Source organism: Dermacentor albipictus, chromosome 1 (assembly GCF_038994185.2).
Source record: "Dermacentor albipictus isolate Rhodes 1998 colony chromosome 1, USDA_Dalb.pri_finalv2, whole genome shotgun sequence".
Classification (NCBI taxonomy): domain Eukaryota; kingdom Metazoa; phylum Arthropoda; class Arachnida; order Ixodida; family Ixodidae; genus Dermacentor; species Dermacentor albipictus.
In genome coordinates, this window is record NC_091821.1 from 120,571,167 (window position 1) to 120,578,520 (window position 7,354).

The window sequence follows — 7,354 nt, forward strand, 5'->3', positions numbered from 1 at the left end:
GCGTAAAATCAGAATTGCGATTATGAAGCTGGGAGCCTGATGCGCGAAAGGCGCGGGCGGCCGTGTGTTCCTCCTTTTAAATGGCGGATGTTGCTCGGTATGCGCCTAGTGGAGTGGATTAGAAATATGGGTCGCTCGTCCATTTTTCGCAACTGATGAATGGAAAAGAGTCCGCAACAATCATTGACATGTCAGCTCATCACCGTTCTCTGATGTCAGTCATCACGGAGTCAGACCGAGATCCACATCTCTCTCTCCTTTTATCTTATGTCTTTGCCCTGATCATGTTCGTGCATCCTTAAAATCCTCGTATAGAACTCGTTCTTCATGCAATGTTTTTTTTTCTGAAAGGAAGCGTGGATCTTATGAATTTAAATTAAATCAGTAGAATAACAATTTAAATTAGGCGTCTACTCTTCACAGTTCGCATCCAACTTTTTTTTTCTCTGTTGTGCTGGTTGCAATATCAATTGTTATTATTCTTTTTATTGTTTATCAAACACTGCAGGCCCTCACAGCAGGCCCTAGCAGGAGTGGCATAAAAATACTACAGTGCCCAATATAAATTCATCGTAGTGACAGCACAAAACATAAGAGCTAATTTACAATGGGACAGGTTGTATAGTAACAGGAGAAAATTTATACAGTGTGAAACATGACCATGAATAAGAAGCAATCAATTTGTCAATAGATTCAATGTTCATAACCACATCAGAAGGCAGCTTGTTCTATTCCTCAATTGTGCATGAAAAAAAAAGAATACTTAAAGGCGTCTCTTTTCGCCTGGTGTGGAGTTAGAGACTGATCGTGATGATGCCTTGTACGATGAGTAGTAATGGGCATAAGATAAGGTTGTGGACTCATTGAAAATTTATTGTTCTTAAGTAAAAAAAGAAATATTAGTCTTTGAATTTGCCTTCACTCTTGCAGCGATGGGATGGCATGCTCTTTCATTAAATCGGAGGGTGAGTCTGTACTGCGGTATTTTGAAAAAATTAAGCGTACGGCTTTCTTCTGGATCGACTCCAGTGCCTCAATATTCTGTTTAGTGTAGGGGTCCCAAACTACAAGCATACAGTAGTTTTGGACTGATGAGGGTATAGTATAATATATGCTTTACCTTGGGAAGAACATTTTATAGTTTGTGGCGGAGAAGACCAAGTTTTCGGTAGGAAGACAAGCAAACATTGACAACATGACTGTTCCAGCCTAAAGGTTTTGTTATGGTAACACCGAGGTATTTATATTAATTAACTTCTATAACACCCTTCCACAACATAATATTAATTGTGTTGTGGAAGGGTGTACGGAAAGGAATGCACAAGTTTTTTGTTGGTAATCTTCATAAAAACTGTTTTTTCGGCATTAAGCTGCATATCCCAACATCTGCACCATGTGTGAATCCTCTGGAGGTTAGAGTTAAGCAGAACTTGGTCACCAGGACAGTTAATTTCGTTAAACAGAATGCAGTCATCAGCAAACAGTTTAATTTGAACCGGTTCAGTTATAACACCAACAATATCATTTATATATATTAGAAATAATAACGGGCTCAGTACACTTCCTTGTGGAACGCCTCAAGTAACTGGTAAAGTATTTGAATGATGACCAACAATGTTAGCACACTGTATACGGTTCGGGAGATATGACGAAACCCATGTGACCACAAATTTAGGAAGTCCAATTAGTTTAAGTTTGTATATTAATTTTGCATGAGATCCAGCATCGAACGCTTTTCGGAAGTCTAAGAAAATGGCATCGACCTGACCTGAGTGGTTAAGCACTGTTGCAAAGCTATGTATAACAGATGTGAGTTGAGTCCCAGTCGCCAATCCTTTCCTAAATCCGTGTTGAACAGATGAGAGTAAAACCATTGTCATTTAGAAATTTAGTTATATAGTTACTTAAAATGTGCTGTGCTCACTTACAACAAGTTGTAGTGAGCGAGATAGGACGATAATTAGAAATAAGCCTCTTATCACACTTTTTAGGCATAGGTACAATGCAAGTTGTCCTACAATCAGAAGGGAGCTTTCGTGTGGCAAATCAGGTACGAAAAAACAACGTTAGAACTATTAAAACTGTCAACTTAAAATGTCTACATTCTTTCATACCTGTTTTTCTTATCTACCTCAGAAAACTCTCGTATATTATTATCTTGGTCTCTTGATCTTCCTGAAATTTGCGAACTGATGTTTTGACAAGCATGACGCCACAATAAATTTGACTGAGATACATTTTAATCCATGGCACCACACTTGAAAACATTTTTGCTGAGTTTCTTACACCTGCTGAAGATTCTAGAACTTTGCAGATTTAAAAAGCCATTTCCACCGAAATCGGCAGCTTTACGCCAGTCTACGAACTGGGTGGTGCCAATAGCTATGGTTTAGACTTTCAATACTTTAAGATTGAATGACTATTGTTTTTGTTTTTATTCGTCCTGCGTTAAAAATCTTAGCACTGCTCTCGTGCAGCATAAGTCAACTCTTCTCGGCTGAGTTTTGTTTTAAATGCCTCGGCCACTGTTAAGCGGTTACAAAATTTAAATTACACAAGGTGACCATTTTTAAGTTTTATGCAATTTTTGACATAGCTTCTTGCAGATAACACAATTCTAGCCCTTGAGCTAGACTATTCAGAGACGCGGACACAACTTACGAAATAAATCGAAACACATATTCAACTAATTAAAAGAAACTAATTTTATTTTGATATAATCGCTTTACGGCACATGTTGCAATTTACGAATGGTAGATGGTGAGTTTGCAAGGCGTACCCTCTTGTAATGAATTTCCAGAATGACGCCAGTTTGTAGCTATGGGCCGTCAAACTTGCTGTAAAAATTCACTGTTGTTCCCCTTACTTTTTTAACGAAACGCTCTTTCATGCATTCAAGCACAAAAGTAACTGGAACGCCCAGGTATTTCGTTCCACGCTATTGGACGTAATATCTCGAAACTGGTGACATTCTGGACATGCATTTCACGTGAATACGTCTTCCAAGCTCACCCGCTACAATTTGTAAACCACAATATATATGCCGTAAAATAAGTAATTAACGAGTTAATTACCAACGTTTTTAATTAGTTGAATATGTATTTTGATTTGTCGTGGTAGTAATGTCCCCCTCTTCGAATAAGCCAAGCTAATAATTATGCTACCTGCCACAGGCGATCATGAAAATTCCATAAAACTTAAAAAGGATCACCCTATTTAACCTTAATGAACGAAAATGCTTAACAATAGTCCCATTTGGAGTGGTACCATTACAGTGATGGCAACGGTTACATACTGACAGAGCTTTATTTTTTTATGATACTTCAACGAGCTCTCCATCTACAGATAAATCGATCAATTCAAGATTGAATGGTCTCTCAGAACCGTTTTGGTGAAATATTACCCTGTTGCTAACTACCAGACAAATCCTTTACCGACAATGAAGGCAAGGGTTATCTAGGGAAAATAACTGTTGGTTAGTTGAATAAGCAGACTTCATTATTAATAATTATTGTAATTGCCGAAAGGTTCAATAAATAAAATCGATAGAACATAAGAAAAAGCAGCACTGGCTAACACCCCTATGCGCAGTCAAGAACTAGCCCTCGCTGTAGCGCGGTTGGTATAGAGCAACGCCCGCATCATTGTATCAGCTCTCACCGGGAGCGCTTAGCCGTTCTTTGTTTTCTCTTATATTTTATTAAGAATATGATCGAAGATCCTCGCAAATATAAACCTGTTTTATATTTATTCTACATTTCAACAAAAAATACGATACTCCCTGTCCTTTCATTGGCTTGTGTTCATTGGTTTTTCAGCTTGCGCTTATTAAAAAAGTGGATGACGCAAGAAGTCGTTAGCATTGTGCGTGTGATTGCATCAAACACTTGAGGATTTGTTAATTGAACGCAGCCCAGCTGCGCATTCTATGTCACCGGTAGCAACCTGTGACAGCGCTTAACAAAGGCTGAGCTCGATATGCGGTGGTGCGTCGCTGTTTACAAATCCACCTGACAGGCAAAACACGAAGGCCGCCTCTGGTGCACCTGGGCTCCCACACAGTTTTCTGTGGATAAGTATAGGATGTAACAGGGAGCAAAGTTGATGTTGCATTTTTCTTCATGTGTAAGATATCAAGTTTATTTTTTCCATTGAACAACATTATGCGAAGCGGCGGTAGTGTTCAACAAAGAGGAAAATAAAGTTCGCGTTATCGAAATAGTAAATGTTTGGTATTCCAGCTCTAATACATATGACTTCTTAACAAGTTTTGCACATTTTCTAGGGGCGTATTTAGGACATCCCAATGTGAAATAACACCGTCACACTGCCTTTGAGATCTTTCTTCAGCTTAGTTCAGAAACGAAACTTGTGAAGCAAACATGGGTGCTTCGCCTCACCCTGGAACATTTGGCTGGACTGAAGACCGCGGTGTGTCGTGGTGAAATTGACGCGCGTTACGGTGTGCGTTATGGTATGCGGTGCGTGAAACTGTCTCTATGAAGCGAGACCTTTGATAATAGCTCACAATTCTTGAGGCGCAGTAAAATTCGGCAAACCTAGGCGGTGGTCTTTTCATTTCTCCTGCAAGTAATATCCGTCTCTCTGAATAATCCAGCTAAGGGACTAGGACTATGTTATGTGCCACAGGTGATTCTTAAAAATTCCATGAAACTTAAGAATGATCCCCCTGTATGCGCTCTCTGCTGTTTTTGCACGTGCCATTCTGCTGGGGTACCGAAATTTGATCTATGTGCGAGCCCATTGAACGTTGATGTTGAACGAGCCCGTTGATGTCATTATGGAGAGTACAAATTCTGGAGTCATAGCTTATCGGTGACGACTCTCGGGTAGAGCGGTGCGGTGATAGCGTAAAAACTGAAACCAATGCTCAAAATACCAAGTTGGCTTTTTAATAGCGTCCCAAATACCCGATACGGAAAAAGAGAACCCAATACCAAATTGTCTTCTCCGCCATCCCGCCATATCAACCACTGGTTTAAACGGCTTATTTACCCTTTCTCCCGAGCATACATTTTTACACCCTGCTCAGTATCTAATGTGTAAGCATTGCCATTTGACATTCAAAACACAATTTAAGCAATCGAAGAAGACGTACAATATCAGCACAGCCTTTATTTACATATACTCTACAACAGCCACACACAAGGTGTGCAAAGACCACATTGAAATTCGGACCCTTGTCATGCCTTTATATGTCTTGTGTCCTGGAATAAGGAACATTGATAGTGTTGAGACCTTTACTCTCTTCTAAATCACAAAAAACAAGCTACGATGTATGTAATAACGTATGTACAAAATAACGCCTAAGCAGGAAGAAACAAAAAGAAATCGGATAACAAAAAAGGCCTACTTGAGGCTATTGTTTATCGATAAGAATTGACTGTAGAGAAGCGGTAATTAAAGGCGTAGTATTTTAGGGTTGTCCTTTTTGCAATGGTTCCATTAGTGATTCGAAAACACGTAGATACTGTAACTGAAATTAAATATCCTAATTTGTGCGAAACAATGCGTCGGTATAATTACACACTCAAAATGGGACAATATGTGACGTCGCTACTGCTCACCTCCTGCTAAAATTTAACAAAAATATTTCAATTCTTGTTTTCAAACTCGATATAGCCAAAAGCCTACTACGTGCTCCTGAACTATCAGTCATTAAATATGCTAAATAAATAAAAATTAACTATGACATTCACTGCAGTCTTGATATTTATTTACCCTATGCCCCCGTAACGTGCACACTTAACGCTGTTCTCCATTTTAAGAGAAACAGTACGCAGAAGAAAATAAATGTTACCTCAAGAATACATGACAGTCATCCCTTCAGGCCGTATCCTCCGTACTTCAGACCACCTCCATAACCACCGCCGTAGCCAAGACCAACACCATATCCCAGACCGCCTCCGTAGCCGAGTCCACCACCAACCCCTCCGAGGCCGGAGTGGGCAACGATGGCGCCTCCGCCGTGGACCTTGTTCACGTGGTGCACGGTACGCACGAGGAAGACGGGTCCGGCCACTGATTTTGCGAAACCAGGACCGCCGCTCAGTAGAACTACGCTGCTGCCGACGCCCACTCCACCGGCACCTCCACCGTAGCCAAGACCACCGTAGCCTAATCCGTAGCCGCCTCCGTATCCAACACCATAACCTCTCAATCCGCCAGCGCAGGCGCAAGCCACCATGGCCAAGCACAGCAAAAGAACCTGGAAAAGGCGAGCTCTTAATGAATTAAACGCCCATAAACACCCTTTTCAACCAATGTAAAATGCGCGCCCTCGCTTCATGAGTGTTAAGGGCGTGAAAGTGTCTCAACATGCGATACACCAGTACTTAGTAAACACAACGATTATTTGTGGGGATAAGATATTGTGGCGAGGGGGTCTTGTATAAAAACAATTTGTTAGGAAATAAAATGTGCGGTAGAGATGGCCTGAATTTCCATAGGCGTTCGTAGGAAAGTGCGGTTCGTTTTAACGGGTGCCGGGTAACTACAAAAGCAAGTAAAATGATAATAGAGACAGCTCTTTAAAAAAGATTTATGAACTTGGAGAATATGCCTGTGTGACCCGCCACGTCGGCCTAGCTGCTATCGTGTTGCGCTGCTAAGCACGAGGTCACGGGATCAAATCCTAGCCGTGGCGGCCGCATTTGGATGGAAGCGAAATGAAAAAACGCCCTTGTCGCTTGCATTGGGGGCACGTTAAATATCCGCTTGTCGTCAATATTATTCCGGAGTCCCCCGCTAAGGAGTGGCTCGTATTATTAAATCATGGTTCTGATGCGTATAAAACCCAAGAATTCAATTCATCGATGCCTGGATAAGGCAACTATTTAATTTCTCAGGACTGTCTTCCATTGTGAGATGTTTTGGGGGCCATGTGATTTGCTATTACTGCAGCCATAATGAACCGTTCTTTCGGACAAGCGACTTCGCGAATCTTGTCCCTGATTTTGTTTCTTCATATAAAAAGCAACCAATACTACGGTTCTTCATAGGGAATAGTAAGGATGGCCCTGCCAAATCCCGTAGACTGGCGTAATTTACTGGGTCGTCGTCAGAATTTCCAGAGCCGACAACTGATCTCGGTGAGACACTCATGTCTAAACTACATAATGCATTCAAACTTCGATGTAAATGTCGGTCCTGCCACTTGATTCTGGCATTTCATGAAATATAGTAAAGCCACGACTCACTTACCAGAGCGTTCATAGTGGACTTCTGGGAAGTTAGTAGGAGCACAACTGTTCTGACTCGGTCTTGTGTTCCCTTTATATACCCATTGTAGGCCACCTTCCACGCAGCCGTTGCGTCACTGCAGGATAAGCGT

General features: G+C 41.2%; 1 long non-coding RNA gene across 1 annotated transcript; it reads right to left on the reverse strand.

The window, feature by feature from the left end:
• Window positions 1-5,109: 5,109 nt before the first annotated feature.
• On the reverse strand, window positions 5,110-7,354 carry LOC139055681 (uncharacterized). The gene is made up of 3 exons (XR_011511913.1): window positions 7,225-7,354; window positions 5,822-6,229; window positions 5,110-5,228 (listed from the first exon to the last, which is right to left on the reverse strand). It is a non-coding gene; the product is annotated as an uncharacterized lncRNA (long non-coding RNA).